General features: G+C 39.0%; 1 pseudogene; it reads left to right on the top strand.

Moving 5' to 3' along the window:
• Window positions 1-1,488: 1,488 nt before the first annotated feature.
• Window positions 1,489-16,367, top strand: LOC146613505 (cerebellin-2-like; annotated as a pseudogene).
• The last annotated feature ends 924 nt before the right edge of the window (window positions 16,368-17,291 follow it).

The following is a 17,291-nucleotide window of genomic DNA, read 5'->3' as shown; positions in this document are numbered from 1 at the left end:
TAACTATTAACATGACAATTAGCATTTTAACCCCTGTATCTAATGAGAATTTGTATCCTGTTACAGTTTTATTTTGGTAACGTCAGTGATTATGTCTGTGACCTTTAAAAATGTTGAAAGGAAGTGTGGGCTTTGTCCTTGAATGAATGAAGAGATTTATTGTCATTATGCAAGTACAGAGCACAACTACAACAAAATTTATTTTGGAGACACATTTTCACTCTCACTCGCCAGATACACATGCATACATATATACGTATAAACTTTTATTTAGGGACAAGAAAGCATATGCCGCTTTTCCACCGACAGAACACGGTGTGGCTCAGTTCACTTTAGCCCCCTGCGGACGCTTTTCCACCACCTTTACACCTGATTGGCCCGGGTGTGTGTGGTGCCCACGTGATGTGATATAGAAGCGCTCCCACAAAAGGCTTTAAAAAAAACTCCCAGCAACCATACTCCATTGACTTTGGACCATGGCGACTTCCTCCACAAGAACCAAAAATCAAACCAATCAAAATAAACCACAGACAGAGCAAAGTACAAAAACACACATATATCGCGATTGTTGTTGTTCTTCGGGCTGTGACGTTGCGGACAAAGACTTTTGCGCGTGACTTTTCATAGCCAGATGGGTTCGCCCCTGTTCCCAGTTACGTCCGCTTTATGTTTCCACCGCAACAAGCGAGTTCATCCACGCTAAACTGAACTGCTCTCAAGCGCACCGTGTCGATTTGTCGGTGGAAAAGGTGCATTAGTCACCTTATGAGGATAGAGAGGTGAAAAAAAATTCCTCTCACGCAGCATACTCTCCATATTGCATAGTAACAATTTTAACTGTTCCTGCAGGATGCTGATGCTGACATTAGGAGGGAGTGTATACTTAAATCTCTCATTATCTACCTTGGAGAATGTGTTGAGGACTTGATAAAAGAATACATGGTATGTCCATATCTGTTCTGTCTCTACATGAGACGCAGTCTCTTGATGTAAATTTGACAACTCTGCTATTAAATGCAGTGATTAATGTAGGACAGCAACGATTAATCAACTCATCAAGTTAATATCTTAGGGTTCTGTATTGTTTTCTTTTTTTTCTTGGGCTTTGTGGAACATTTATGAAAATGTTCCACCATTGATTATGCAATTCACAATCTGATTAGTCAAATAATTGTTCTAATAGTCTGTGACCAAACAACTATCAAAATAGTAGTTTATTATGGTCAAAGATTTATCAGGTGTGCCAGACTTCAGTTTTTCACTTGTACATTTTGTTCCATATTTTACCTCAAGATATCCCAGAAAGATGAAGCTGAGGAAGAGCTGCAGAGTACCACCATGGCACTCTTCGTCTTCAGGGACAACTCAAGCCTCCTACATCAGCCTTGAGACATCAGGATAATCATTGATGGTGTGGAAGTCCTGAATGAGTTGCCTTCTGTGGCAGCTGGAGTGGCAATGGTCTTTGGACTCTGTTATGCTCTTAATATGGAATATCCACGAGGATTCAGGTTCACCTTTGAGGCTCTTCAAAAGATTCTGATGGAGCTTGACTTTAACAAGATGACCTCTAAGATTCGCAAACTTAATTGTGAACTTAACACTGCACAGTAGTGTGTTTGCATGCATGTGTGAATGTGTATGTGCACATGCATGTGCACGTGTGCTTGGTTATTTTGCTTGGTTGGCCTGCAGTGGTATTCTACATTCAAAAATTATAAGAACACCCATTTGAAAGGGAGATTTAAGTTGATTTCATTGATACATGTTTAGATTTTTTTTTACATTGTACAGGCACAGTGCACATATAAACATTTTTGAGTACTTGCAAATTGGTTTAAAAAGAGTTTTTATAATGGTTTTATGCCAGTTTTAGACAGGTTGCAGGTTTTATACCAGTTCTAAAAAGATTGCAGGTTTTATACTGGTTTTCAAAAGGTTGCAGGTTTTATAAAACAAACATTTCTCTAATCATTTCTGTCGTAAAACTAAATCTGTATATTACTAATCCTCTCTATTGATTATAGTTAAAATGGTTTGGAACAATAAATAATTTTGAAATAATTGGTTGGCCAACTGTCTTGTTTTTTATAGGAAATGCAGAGCATTTTCGAACTGAAATAAAATGAAATGTAAAAAATATAGTTTGAATATATGTAAATCAATTACCTGGCTTCTACACAAACATATTAGTTCATGTTAATTTGGTTCGATGCGAATACATTAGCTTGGTTCAATAATTAAAATATGGTTCTATGTAAAAAAATCAATTTGGATCAATGCAAAATTTAAAGTTTCAGTCAAGTCTAGTAATATTGTTTATATCAACATAAAAGTATCAGGTCATATCAAGTGACTCAATTTGGATTCTATGAAGTCAAATATTTTGGATGTGACAATTGGACATCATTTTTTTTTATTTGAATAGGGTTATTCTTTTTACAGTGTAGTAGGCTTTCGAGCCTATACAGCTTGGAGTAAGACAACATGCATGAAGAGGATGATGTGGACAAAATACTCATTTGCCTAATAATTCTGCACTCCCTGTAAATAATTAAATCATAACAACTAATTATCCAAAGGTAAGTAATGTATACTATTTATCCACATTAAATATATCAAGTAGAATGATATATAACTGAATAAAACAAAATACAAAACAAATATTGTAATAAAAAAACATAAAATACCCCCCATGAAATAAAATACATTTAAATTTAATTGCAAATATTAAATAACTGTAAAATTTACAATGTGGTTTTGCACGTTTGCATATTCAAATTTACTCATGAACAAAAAAACATAAAAAATAAAAGATCCTCATACAGTTCATTCTTAGGTTATCAGTATAAATGCTCTGAAGTTTGAAGAAAAATTGTTCACGCATAAAATTATAATTTAACAAATATGGTATATTTTAGGTGAAAAAAAACATTAAACAAGAGTTTGCTGGTGCTATTGTACTGATCACTTTTACTTAGATGATTTTATTTTTTGTTTACAGAAATCGTTTCACTTTCTCATTACGGATTGACAAAGCCAGAAGTGTCAAGTGTTTGGATAACCAAAATGAGCAGAATTGACCATATGTGAGAAATGAATGTCTGAAATAATAGTTTGTTTTTAAACTGTTTATCCAGCCAGGAGTTCAGTGGGACTGCAGCCAGTCCTAGCTGACAATCGGGCAGGACCCACTTCATGAGCCAAAAACACATCAGCTACCACACCCACACAATAATAATAAAAAAAATTATCAAACATTAGAATAACATTTAAATTAAAAGCAATCAAACTTTAAGTTTAAAACAAACAAACCACAGCACCGCCATACCAGGATGGTATTTATTTTTCTTTTTGAGCTAGAAAGGGAGAAGTTTTTTTTAAATCAGATTTATATTAGTCTTATTTATATTATTAATAAATGTTACAGTTTTACATTTAAATAATAGACCATTCATCATACACATCATGTCATGGTCTGGGTGTGTGGCTGTAGAAGTCCACTGAAGGTCTGGACCTCCCTGATATCCACTCATGGGCAGGGCCTACAGCCTCCTTCACCTGAAGCTGATTGAGGCAATTAGGTTGGAGATTTAAACTGCTTGCTGACACTGCTTCCTTGCCAGTTTGTCAACTACCCTATGTTGGTAACCAGGCCTCACTCTTCATGTCTATGATTTTCAAGTGCTTTACTAACCTTGCAATCTTGTGTTCTAGTTACTCCTGGAAATCCCATCACACTGAACAACTCATCTTGGAAATCTGGTTAACCTGCCTGCTTTCAGAATCATCACCAAACCCAACTGGACTGCACCACCTCTCCTTTAACGCTTCCATCTCCCACCAAGACGAAGATTTTCATAGCTTCCACCCTCTCCAGAACTCCACATTGGCTATCGCTTTAACACTGCTCTCCTCTCTTCCAGTACGTACCTAATCACCAGCCAGCTGCCGTTGCTTTCTTGGACCTGTCCCCTTGCTTTATCCCTCTCCCCTGGCCAAGACCTTTAAGCCCCATGTGTCAAGCCTTAAGTCAAGTGCCATCGTAACCATCATTCTTGTGCTAGTTAATAAACCTTTGTTAAACCCTTTCCTCAGCATCCGCTTTGGATTTTCTGCATGTGGTTTTGATTTTTGGTACTCGGCCTCCAGCTGTTTTGTGACACATCAAAATAATGAATATTAAATAAAGATGTAAAAAAAAAAAAAAAGGTTCACATTACGTAAATTTACTGACTGTATAATTATTATGATTATAGTTAGACTACTTAATCATGGCCATATTATGAAGTGTTACCCACAAACATTATGAAGGAGTAGGTAATGGATATATCAATGGTACTGGATTGGAACAATATGAAAAAGTTGAGCTTATTATGTAATATTGTACAACCGTACACAGCGTATTGTACACAACTTTGCCAAAGTGCTTTACAAAGCACCAAAACACTACACAACAATTCAGCGAAACAATAAAAAAACAACAACAATGACAAATATAATAGAAGTTAAGAACGCACCACTCTCATTCTGAGTTAAAACCCAAGGAATAAAAATTAGTTTTAAGAAATGTATTAAAACCAGGAAATGATTAGGGCATCGTAACACGGTCATTTCACAGTTTGGGGGCAATAACTGAAAATCGATCGCCCCTGGTTTTCAGCTGGTCTATGGACCTCAGCAACCTTAAAGGAACATATGGAGTCAGCAGCTCAGATATTTATGGTGGAGCTGATTTATTAACTGTTTTAGAAACACACAGTAAAATCTTGAAATGGATCCTGAAACAAGCATGGGGACCAGAGGAGGAAGGCCAGGATGGAGGAACTGTGCTGGCGTTTGCGAGTATCATGTAAAAGACGAGCCTTAGCTTTTTGGTCTAAGTGCAGGCAAGCAAGGAAAGCTTTGGTAAGGCCGAAATAGAGAGTGTTACAGTAGTCCTCACATGTGATAAAAGCATGAAACAGACGTTCAAAAAATTTAAAGTTAAGACTTGATCCTGGATGAAAGCATCAAATTACAAAAACTAGCTTTAATTACAGAATTTATCTGTTTATCTAGTATTAAAAAATCACAGTGTTGCTCTTTCTTATTTGTTTTCTCTTCTGTTTTTTTTTCTCCATACAGGTGATCCAGGTGTTTTGTTTGTTTTTCTTTCTTTCTTCCACCCTTTCTCACCGTCTTTTCTCCCCTTTGGTTTTCTTTCTCTCCCTCTCTTTTTTTCATTCTTTCTCCCTGTCCTATCCCCCAGTCAATATGGCAAGGCCATGATGATCCACTGGGTAAAATAAATCCGCTTGGCATCTTTCTTGGCCTTAAGACAACAATTCTGATGGCTAAAGATCCAAACAGGACACAAAAAAAAAATAAAAAATCACAGTACGGTTTGACACCAAGGATAGTCACTGTGGGTTGAACATTATGATGCAGCAGGCCAAGGACCAAAAGAGGAGCAGCACAGACACTAAAGGTCTGAACACAATGACCTTACTTTCATTGGCATTTAAAAGATTTAATGCCATCCATGCTTTATTTTCTTCTGACATTGTGGTAGTGGTTTACAGGGAGCAAACATCAAAGAGAGAAAGCACAAACCAACAAGTTATTGTGTAAATAACAGGAAATGAATGAAAGAGAGACACAAACAGCACACAGCAACAAATGGAAACCTGTGAAAAGAACTAGAGAAAATACAAGGTTCATTCTTGTTTGAGAGACCTGCATCTGTGTCCTACCTGCCCACCCTTGACAAAACCTTAAAGACATACAATTAGTTGTTTAATGGTTCGTATGCGTGCCGCCTCTTATATGCTGAAGGTAACGATTCATCCCGCATTATAGATCCTCTGCTCTCAACATGCATTTAAGGAAATACGCCATCCTTAAGCATTTTGTACCCAGATTGAAGGATGGAAAACAGTGGAGTGTTTAAAATTTCTATTTGTTAAATAAAATACCATTCAGCTCTTAATGGACAGTGAATAAAATAAGTATTGAACACATCACCAAAAGTATTTCTAAAGGTGCTTTTGACATGAAATGAAATTCTCAGCAGATGTCAGTAACAACCAATCCAATGCAAAGAAATCAATCTATAAATTAAGTTTATTGACCTTTAAAGTTTCATCAAAGGTCTTAATAAACAGCTAGTTTTGGCTTTAAACCCATAGTAGTTGTTGTGACCTCTTAAATAAACCTACTTTATTGTATTTTACACAAGGTTTACATTGTTGCTTAATGATACAGAAATGTAACTAAAACAAATGAAGCTTAAGTGAACAGAGGTTAACATAGTACCAGTATGTTATACTTTCTTCACAGCGCTGAGTCAAATTATAGGTGCTCTGCAAAAATGAAAAATATAATCTCAAGTGTGAAAGTAAATGTTTAGTTCTCTGATCAACTTACATGTTGATTTCAAAGACTAAGCTCACCTTACAAGGCAGACTCACAGACTCTGTTCAATGCTGCTGTAGGGAGGTAGGGTATAGGTGAAATTTTCAGAATTTCACAATTTTATTTGTTGTTTTAAAAGCTACTGAGTGACATTGTGCTAAAATGAGCTCTTACTTACACAGAGGTTAACAGCAAGTGTTCTTAGGTTTGAAAAAATCAGGTTTTTCAATCCTTCGATCATCATTCATGTTAAGACATGCAGTTCACGCTTTCAGTTATAATAGAACAGCAGAAAAGCAAGGAAATATAAAGTGCTGTGGAGAGAACAGGTTCAGATTTTTAATGACCTCTAATGAACAGGAAAAATTTCAATTCAATGGTACTTTTATATATACTGTTAATTCAATTCAATTTTATTTATATAGCGCCAAATCACAACAAAAGTGATTTGTGATTCATAGATACAGAGAAAAACCCAACAATCATATGACCCCCTATGAGCAAGCACTTTGGCGACAGTGGGAAGGAAAAACTCCCCTTTAACAGGAAGAAACCTCCGGCAGAACCAGGCTCAGGGAGGGGCGGGGCCATCTGCTGCCACCGGTTGGGGTGAGAGAAGGAAAACAGGATGAAAGACATGCTGTGGAAGAGAGACAGGTTAATAACAGATATGATTCGATGCAGAGAGGTCTATTAACACATAATGAGTGAGAAAGGTGACTGGAAAGGAAAAACTCAGTGCATCATGGGAATCCCCGGAAGCCTATGTCTATTGCAGCATAACTAAGGGAGGATTCAGGGTCACCTGGTCCAGCCCTAACTATATGCTTTAGCAAAAAGGAGAGTTTTAAGCCTGATCTTAAAAGTAGACATAGTGTCTGTCTCCCGAATCCAAACTGGAAGCTGGTTCCACAGAAGAGGGGCCTGAAAACTGAAGGCTCTGCCTCCCATTCTACTTTTAAATCAGGGGCGTCACTAGGTTTTAAGGACAGGGGGGGCTTAGCCCCCAAGAGATGCACACGATATGAATCAACGTAGTGAATGAGCATAAAATTTCACAAACAGAAAACAAAGACTGGGAAATTGTTTTCCTACTTCTTTGGACAGATTAAACATCCTAGGCCACCAATAGATCTATTGTTTTATTTCAGTCTGTTTTATAATACAGTACAACAAGAAAACAGAGGAAATGTGTTTGTTGCATCAATAACAAGACAAAAAAAATGAAAATAAAAAAGTACATAATTTTTATGGCTGCAATCACCAGTTACTTGGTAGGTGGAAGCATCAAAGAATGACATCTGTTTTTAAGAGTGGCAAATCGGTCAATCACTCTGTTGTGACTCAGATGCTGAAGCGTGTCTTTTTCAATAGACATGACTGCAAGACTGTGAAGTCTTTTCTGACCCATTGTTTGACACAGCCAGGAGTGCAGCCGACGCAGTGCACTAAAGGACCTTTCGCACGAGCAGCTGCTAACAGGCACTGTTAGGGCAACTTGGATGGTTGCCTTCAGAGAGGGAAACATGTCTGAATCAAGGAGGTTGTGCATAGACAACATATCTTTGGGTGGACATCCAGCCTCTGTTTTCTGGGTAAGAAAGTTTCTGGCCACCAGAACCTCCTCTTTTTTCAGGTCAAGTCTGTAGTGCTTTGCAAGTTCATTCAAGTGTGGTTCACTCAAGAAGTTCTCAGATTTAGGACTGCATGCCTGAATGCCTTTTAGCCCTGCATCTACACTGCAAAATCTTTGATCAAGCTCGCCAACCATCCGATCCACACAAGGGAAAAGTAACTCTCTTTTCAATGTGTCTGAGTTGTTCAATTCAGTGCGTGAACCCACAGTTGCCTCCAGGACAAAATCCTCCATTTTCCTCTGTTTGTGCCTTGTCTTGGCACCTGGTTCAGGGATACTGTGGGTGTTACACAGGGCCTTGGTTTTCTCATACAACTCTGTAGCAAATGCATCTGAGTGTTTGCCCTTAAGTGTGTCACACACAGCTTGTTTGCAGATAAAAGCTTCTGCCAGGTCTAAAGTCTCTTTCTGCAGGAATTTGTGGAGTCCTTCAGTTACAGACAGAATCGACTGAAACATCAGTAGTGCATAGACTGCTGAGTACTTGTAGAGCTTTGCTCTGAAACCTACAGCTATGGGAGATCCAATTGCAGATAGGCACTCCAAAATCGCAGGCAATATCTCAAGAACTGCACTGACTGATAGCAACTGACATGCTCAGCGAGTGTTTGAAAGTTGCACAAGCTCAGTTTTTGTCAATCCAAGCTTTGCCTGAGTCTCCATGAACTTATGATGACTGACTAGGGAGGTGCTGAAGAAAGAATACACACACTCCAACAAGCTGAAAAGCTCCACAGCCTCTGGGGCAGCCTTGCAAGTATTGCACAAAACCAGGTTGAGTTGATGAGCATAACAATGCACATAGATAGCCTCAGGATGGAGCCTTCTAAAATGTGCTTGTACACCTCCAGTGGAGCCACTCATAACGGCTGCACCATCATATGTTTGTGCTACACACTTAAGCTCTGCAAGACCATTGTTTTGGATCTGCTGCTGAATCTCATTTGCAATGGACTGGGCATCAAATGATTTTATCTCTGCAAGTGCAAGGAAACGCTCCTTCACTGCCCCCTCTGACACGTACCTGACACAAACAGCTAACTGCTCTGCCTTTTCATCCCTTGCCTCATCTGCCATGATGGAATAGACTTTAGATTTTGTCATTTCAGATACAATGACACTAGTAACTTCCTGGGCACAACAGTCAATCATGTCATTCTGGGATATTGGCGAGATATACTGTGCATTTGATGGGGGATTATGTTTTTGAAGAAAAGGATCAAACTCCTTTAAAAGCTCTATGCACGTAAGAAAATTCCCTCTGTTTGGGCTGTCTTCACCTTCATCATGGCCACGAAAAGGGAGTCCCTGTCTCCCTAACATAGAGGTGACTGCAACAATTCGTCTGAGATACTCTCTTCTTTCGACTATCTCACTCACATTTGCAGTTGCTATCATCTGTGCAACGTTTCCCTGTTTGCTAGTTCCCTGGTAGCTTTTCCATGTAACAACACTGTCCTTATGTGTTTGTGCCATCTCATGCTTGCCAAAGATGACTAAAGCTTTCTTCCAGTTCTTGCAACCGCTACTGACCAAACTATCATGTTTGATGTTTTTGCCAAACACTCTACATGGGAAGCAGAAAGCTGCATTCTAGTTGACTGAATATTCTAACCAGTTGTGCTTTTCAAACCAGCTGTGGTTAAATGCTCGCTTCTGTGTACCAAAAGTATCATGTGGATAGCTCTTCAGCTTTACCTGTCTGGGCCCTGTGTCTTTGTCACCTAAATCAAACCCTGTAGTAGAATGAGTTGTTCATGTCCAGCTAAATCACTGGACATGCTGGTAGGCAAGAAGTGAAGCAGCTCATGGCATTGAGAAGTGACCATCAGGGGAGATGTTACGCCCCTAGTCTAGGCGTGTAGGGACGCACATAAAGGTTGGAGGAGAGAGAGACAAATCCCCGCCCTGGTTCCCAAGCCAAGCATCCAAACCAGTTGTGAGTAAAAAGGTGATTTTATTTAAGGAAAAGAAGCATAGCTCCAGGGTGAGCCCAGGCCAAAATAATAAACAAAACCAACTAAGTCCCACCAGAGAAAAACTAACTAAACCCTAGGAAAGAAACAGAACAAACAAATGACAGAGCTATCCCTCGCTCCCTACCCGGAAAACAGGAGAAAACGGTTCCAAAAGAAAAGGCGGCTCACCCCTTCCGCTTCAGCCCCAAGAGTGCCTACGCTCTCAGCTAATGCACTAGGAGCGGCTTTCACAATTCACGCTCACACAAACACACAATAAGAATACAGGCTGGGAAAACCAGGGTCAGGGTCAAGGGTCGGCTGTCAAGCTACTCGCTCGCTCCACTCTCTCTCCCTCTCTCTGTGGATCTGTCAGAGCGGCTTTTTGAAGGTAGTCACCTGCTCCATGGTCCAATCAGCCGCTCACTACTCTTCATTAGGGGAGGGACCTGGAAAGAGTCTTAAGCACAGTACAGAAACACAGAAAGAAAACAGCCCACACAGGGTCCTCATGGCCACAGCCGTAACAGGAGAGCAGACACAACCTGACCACTAGCGGCATACTTTTGCACCGGAGGTTTTCGTAAAGCTTTTACTTTGGTATTTCCATTGATCTGATTTTTGATATTTAAAATAAATGAGTACTTGTGGAAAGTTAGAAGATGCTGTCCATTTGCTATCCACCTGCACACCTGCGTGGCTGCATTCTTCTCCACTGCATGTTACACATGTTAGCAGATTCTTGCTGAGCTTGTAACAAAATTTACATCTAAAATTACCTGCTGCCAAAAAATATGTACTACCACTTGCTCTTCTTCTTTTTTGGTCCTCAGTAGATGCTCAAGTACTGCAAGAACAGCCTATTAACACCAGTACATTATTTGACTGTAATAATAAGCACCAGTTATGGGAACACTAATGGTATTGTCTTTTTGTGTCTCATTGTAGGTTAAAATCAGTTTGATGCTGTAGAGGAAATAGTCCTTCAGCTTCTAGCTATGTAGACTATTTCCAAGAGAAAACAAAAAAACGACCCAATGAGGTCTTTTAAGATAACTGACAGACAGGGAAGTCCTGGTCTTGTTAGGAAAGATAACACCTATGCTATACATTGAATGGTGCAGCATTCATTTTAGAAATTATTAACCTCCCACAATGTGACTATTCAAAGTTGGGACCAGGAAGCAGAGGTGCAGTCTCACGTGCCTCTCTGCAGCTTCCCTCCTCCTGTCATCTCCCTAAAACCCAAAAGACTGACAAAAAACAAACTAAGTATAGTAATGAAATTGTAAAAAGAAAATGATAATAATAATTAAAGGGAAGAGTTACAAATATCATCCTGAAATACACCAAACAGTAGATCAGTTAAATATAGATTATTAAACATTAGGTCACTTTCTTCTAAGTTCCTGATATCATATGATTTAATAACTGATCAACACACTGATTTATGTTGCCTTACAGAAACCTGGTTACACATTATCTAGGTTTATACTTTAGTTAAAATCAATCAGCACACAAGAGTCCTACTAAATCTCAGAAGCCTCAAACTACAGGGCGAGGAGGAGGAGAGGCAACAGTTTCCACTCTGGTTTCTTAATTTACCAAAGACTCAGAGAGTTTTAATTCATTCAAAAGCCTGACTCTTAGTTTTGTGCATCCTATCCTTAGGTTCATGAAAAGTAATTCCTGTGATGTTATCTTCTTCAACGATACGTGCTAACACAATGTAGACGTCCTACCTAAACTCTTCCTCCACAACTCTTTATACTGGGGCTCCTTTCACAAAAAAGCAACAAATCAGAAATGCTCGACTCCCATGGTGCTGATTACAAAGTAGAAATCCCATAACACTAATCTACAAGACCTTTGTTTGTCCTGGAAAAATTGTTTATCACTGTATAAAATTTCCCGTGTAAAGCTAGCACTTCTTTCTGTTCATCACTGGTAGATTAAAATAGGAGCCACATCAGGTTTCTTTTCACCACTGTAGCCAGGCTGTCAAAAAAACATTATGTTAACTAGTGATTACTGCATGAACTTCTTTGCAAATATTTTCTAACCACTACGAAAAATAATTATTCACAGCCGTCCCGCAGATGTGTGGTACACTAAAACTGCTATTTCTTTAGACTTTCTCTCTCCGATCAATGTTTCAAAGCAGACTTCAAAAATATCTTTGTCTAAATTGCCAACATTAGACCCCATCGCTACAAGACACTCAAAGAAGTCTTACCATGAATTCATGATTCAATTATAAATTTAATCATATTTTTGGTACTACCAGACTTTGCACCACAGACATTCAAAGTTGCAGTAATTAAGCCATTTTAAAAAGCCCTTATTTGATCCACATTTCTTAGCTCAATACATACTGATATAGACCAGCTGGATGATTATCTGCAGAGAAATGGTTCATTTGAAGGGCTTTATTTGGGATTGAGAACTCCCCATATCACATAAACAACATTAGTGAAGGTTTGAAAGCCCTTCTAATTACATCTATTTTTTGTTTTTGCTTTTTAGAAAAGGTAAGAAATACAACACAAACAGCTTGTTTCTCCAGACTGTTTTTAACATCCTGTAACATTATCTTACTGGGAAAATTAAACTAGGTTTCATTTCCTCATGTTCGTTTCACTGTTTTATTGTACTTTGATAACAATAGGTTTCTACATGCATCACACCACAAATATAACTAGTTTTGTCACCAAAGCACAATAGGAAATGTTGTTATCCACGAGCATACCAGCAAGAAGACTAATAGACTATTGTATTGCACACTTTTACAATTACATTCATGGCGCTTAAAACTTGTTTTTTCATGAAGTATAATTCAAAATAAATATTGTCTCTGAGTTTTCTTTGTTCTTGTTTATCGGAACTGAAGAAAATAGGAAACTTCTGTCTTTGTGATATATATTTATATATATATATAGAGAGAGAGAGCCTTGTGGGGAGAACTAACACAGATTGATGCTAATGAACAGAAATTTTTAAAGGATGAAGATCGCAGTAGCTGTGCTAACCTTGTGCCTCTTCTATCTGTGTGCAGCTGCCTTCCCTCAGGTGGATGGCCAAGCAGGCAAAGCATCTGAAAGTGAAGGCTCCATTGTTGAGAAACCTCATCTGTCTGCTGGGACAAATGAACAACTTTTCCTAATATTACGACAACTAGAATCCAAGCTGAATAATGCTGAGAAACAGCTGGCAGATCTGAAATCATCAATCCAAGGTAAGAACATAACACAGCTGGAAGTTTTCATTCTGACATGTAAAGATCTTTATCAGTGTACTGATACAGGTTCAGGTTTTGTCGTTGTAAAAAAAGCCCAAATAATTCCATATTTCCATGCAACTCCAGGCAACCGTGTGGCATTTGGAGCATCAATTGGCAATGTTGAAAATACTGGACCAATGAATGCAGAGATCACACTGACTTAGGCAAGGCAAGGCAAGGCAAGTTTATTTGTATAGCACAATTCAACAACAAGGTGATTCAAAGTGCTTTACAGAGACATTAGAAACAAGAACAAATAAAAAGCAGGATTTAAAATTGAATAAAACAAGCAAATAAACTAACTAACTAATTAACAAACAAACAAACAAACAAACAAACAAACAAACAAACAAACAAACAACAGTATATAAAATCAAAACAGATAAAATCAGAACAGTAGATAAAATCAGTAGTTAAATGTAAGTTTTGAAATTTAAGCTTAAAGTGTGGATTTGGTGCTTTATTCAAATGCAGCTGAGAACAGGTGAGTCTTCAACCTGGATTTAAATAAACTGAGTGTTTCAGCTGATCTGAGGCTTTCTGGGAGTTTGTTCCAGATATAAGGAGCATAAAAGCTGAATGCAGCTTCTCCGTGTCTGGTTCTGACTCTGGGAACTGATAAAAGACCGGATCCAGATGACCTGAGGGATCTGGATGGTTCATACTGGGTCAGGAGGTCATTGATGTATTTTGGTCCTAAACCATTCAGAGCTTTATAGGCCAGCATCAGAACTTTAAAGTCTATCCTCTGACGGACAGGCAGCCAGTGTAAGAACCTCAGAGCTGGACTGATGTGGTCCACTTTTTTGGTCTTAGTGAGGACTCGAGCAGCAGAGTTCTGAATGAGCTGTAGTTGTCTGACTGATTTTTTAGGTAGACCTGTAAAGATGCTGTTACAGTAATCAAGCCTACTAAAGATGAATGCATGGACTAGTTTTTCCAGGTCCTGTTGAGACATCAGATCTTTTATCCTTGATATATTCTTGAGGTGATAGTAAGCTGACTTTGTTATTGTCTTAATGTGTTTTTCTAAGTTTAGGTCTGCATCCATCACTACACCCAAATTTCTCGCCAGGTTTGTGGTTTTTAGATGTATAGATTGAAGTTCTCTGGTGACCTGTAATCGTTTTTCTTTGGCGCCAAAGACTATTACCTCAGTTTTGTTTTTGTTTAGCTGGAGAAAATTGTGGCACAACCAGTCATTGATTTCCTCAATGCATTTACCAAGAGCCTGTACAGGGCCTCGGTCTCCTGGTGACATTGTGATATATATTTGTGTGTCATCTGCATAGCTGTGATAGTTTATTTTGTTGTTGTTTATAATCTGTGCCAGTGGGAGCATGTAGATGTTAAACAGAAGGGGTCCCAAGATGGAACCTTGGGGAACTCCACATGTGATATTTGTCTGCTCAGATGTGAAGTTACCTATTGATACAAAGTATTTCCTGTTTTCTACGTATGTTTTGAACCAGTTTAGTACAGTTCCTGAAAGACCTGTCCAGTTCTCCAGTCGTTTGAGTAATTTGTTGTGGTCAACTGTATCAAATGCTGCACTGAGATCCAGTAAAACTAGGACTGACATTTTTCCACTGTCTGTATTCAGACATATGTCATTAAACACTTTGGTCAGAGCGGTTTCAGTGCTGTGGTTCTGTCTAAAACCTGACTGGAAGGCATCGTAGCAATTATTCTGTTTTAAGAAGTAATTGAGCTGTTGAGAAACTGCTTTTTCAATGATCTTACTTAAAAACGGGAGATTTGAGATCGGCCTGTAGTTGTTCATTTGTGTCTTGTCAAGATTGTCCTTTTTCAGTATAGGTTTGATTACAGCAGTTTTTAGTGATTCTGGAAACACACCTGATAATAAAGAAAAGTTGACGATCTGTAACAGGTCTGACTCTAAAGTCTTTGAGACCTTTTTGAAAAAACTTGTTGGCAGGACATCTAAACAGCAGGAGGAGGAGTTCAGTTGACCTAAGATGTCCTCCAGGTCTTTGCTGTTAATAGGTTGAAACTGTTTCATGGTGTTTAAACAGTTTTTTGGTGGACACAGTACATTGATGTACCAATTGCTTGTCTAATTTTTTGGATTTTTTCAGTGAAGAATTTGGCAAAGTCATTGCAGGCCATGGTCGAATGAAGTTCAGCTGCCACTGACACAGGAGGGTTTGTTAGCCTGTCAACTGTAGAAAATAAGACCCGAGCATTATGGCTGTTTTTAGTGATGATGTCAGAGAAGTAGGACCTCCTTGCATTCCTCAGTTGTAAATTATAATTGTGAAGTTTCTCTTTATAAATGTCATAATGAACCTGGAGGTTTGTTTTTCTCCATCTGCGCTCAGCTTTCCTACACTCTCTTTTTTCATTTTTCACCAGTGTGGAGTTTCTCCATGGAGACTTTTTCCTTCCAGAGATAACCTTCACCTTAATGAGAGCAATAGTGTCCATTACATTTAACATGTTAGCATTGAAGCTATTGACGAGCTCATTGACTGAACCTCTGGGCAGGTCAGGTGTTAATGGGAAGACCTGGTTAAAAATTGCACTACTGTGTTCAGTTATACACCGTTTTGTGATCACTGTTGTTGATATATTTGTGTGGGCTGAGATTTTCCTTTCAAAGACTTACAAAAATGTCTACTTTAACTCAGGCTCTTACAACCCTGCAACAGGTAAACTTATCATAATTATGTGTATTTATACACATGTGAGTTTATTTGTTAGATAAGTACTGCATTTCTCAACTGATTTGATTATTCTTGATGGTATATAAGCTGTAACTGTGTCCATCATCTCCAGGTATTTTTACTGCTCCGGTCAGAGGAGTTTATTACTTCAGCTTCTCTGGTCATAATTTATCAACTAGACCGATGGGGCTGCGTCTGATGAAGAATGGAGAGCAGATGGTTACAGTGCACAACCATGCAGCTGAAATTGCTATGAGACAGCCACCAATGGCATTTCTCTGCTGCTGGCTGCAGGAGACCAGGTGTACATGAGGCTCCTTCCGGACACCTGGATTTTTGATAATGACAACAAACACAGCACCTTCATTGGAACCTGTACTCTGTGGCCAATTCAGGGTCTGCAGCCTTAAAGGCCGCATTTTAAGTCCGATTACGTCACAGCAACGCGATGAAGGCTGTCCCAATTCAAAGGCTGCTCGAAATGCGGCCCTCAAATGCATCCTTCATTTCCCTGAACTTTAAGGCTGTGGCAGTGTAGACTTCGTGGCCCAACATATGTGGCCCAGAATGCATAGCACGGCGGTGGGTGTGGATAATTTTGCTGAAAACAAACAGCGGATGAGGGGCAGCCGAAGAGTAAACTTTAAGTAAGTACTGAATACTATGTCACTTATTTATGTGCAAATGTTTAATAACGAAGAACATTAAAAGATTCCTGTTGGCCACATGTCGGCAAAGTTATGTGACATTTGTGACGTTTCTACTAACTTGGTTTTAAAGCCTTTACTTTAAAATATACGCCGTTCAATAGCTGAGCTTAATCTTACAGAGAATGGTCAAAGCTCATGTAGAAAGAAACAAACAAATGAACAAAAGATTTTCTCCTTCATTTCTGTCAAACAAAGCTGTATGAAACGTTTCCAGCTGTTAGTATCATGGTTGCTAGGCAACCTGGGCAGCGCAACGGAGGCTAGACCGTCCCATTTCACAAGCCTCGCATTTCCGGCCTTAGTGGTCTTTGAGTACGCGGCCCTTGTGGACTGTTAAGGCTGCATACTTTAAGGCTGCAGACCCTGAATTGGGATACAGCCTGTGTTCCCTTCGATCTCCGTCAGTGTTGTGTCTCTGAGTTCTGTCAGTTTACGTTTCCTGTTTTACTTCCTTGTCTTGTCTTGCCCAATTACTCCCAGCTGTGCTCTCCCTCTGTGTTTCATTCACTCATTATCCCTTTGTGTATATATGGCATTACACTAATCTACAAAACCTTTGGAAACCCCCTGGAAAAATAATTTGTCACTACATAAAAGCGTGCATAAAGCTAGCACTTCTTACTG

Source organism: Diplotaxodon limnothrissa, linkage group LG18, assembly GCF_057381915.1.
Source record: "Diplotaxodon limnothrissa isolate DT_005_m linkage group LG18, D_limnothrissa_male_GT1.1, whole genome shotgun sequence".
Taxonomy (NCBI): Eukaryota; Metazoa; Chordata; class Actinopteri; order Cichliformes; family Cichlidae; genus Diplotaxodon; species Diplotaxodon limnothrissa.
Note: the sequence above shows the minus strand (reverse complement) of the source record. Positions and strands in the feature narration are given on the sequence as shown.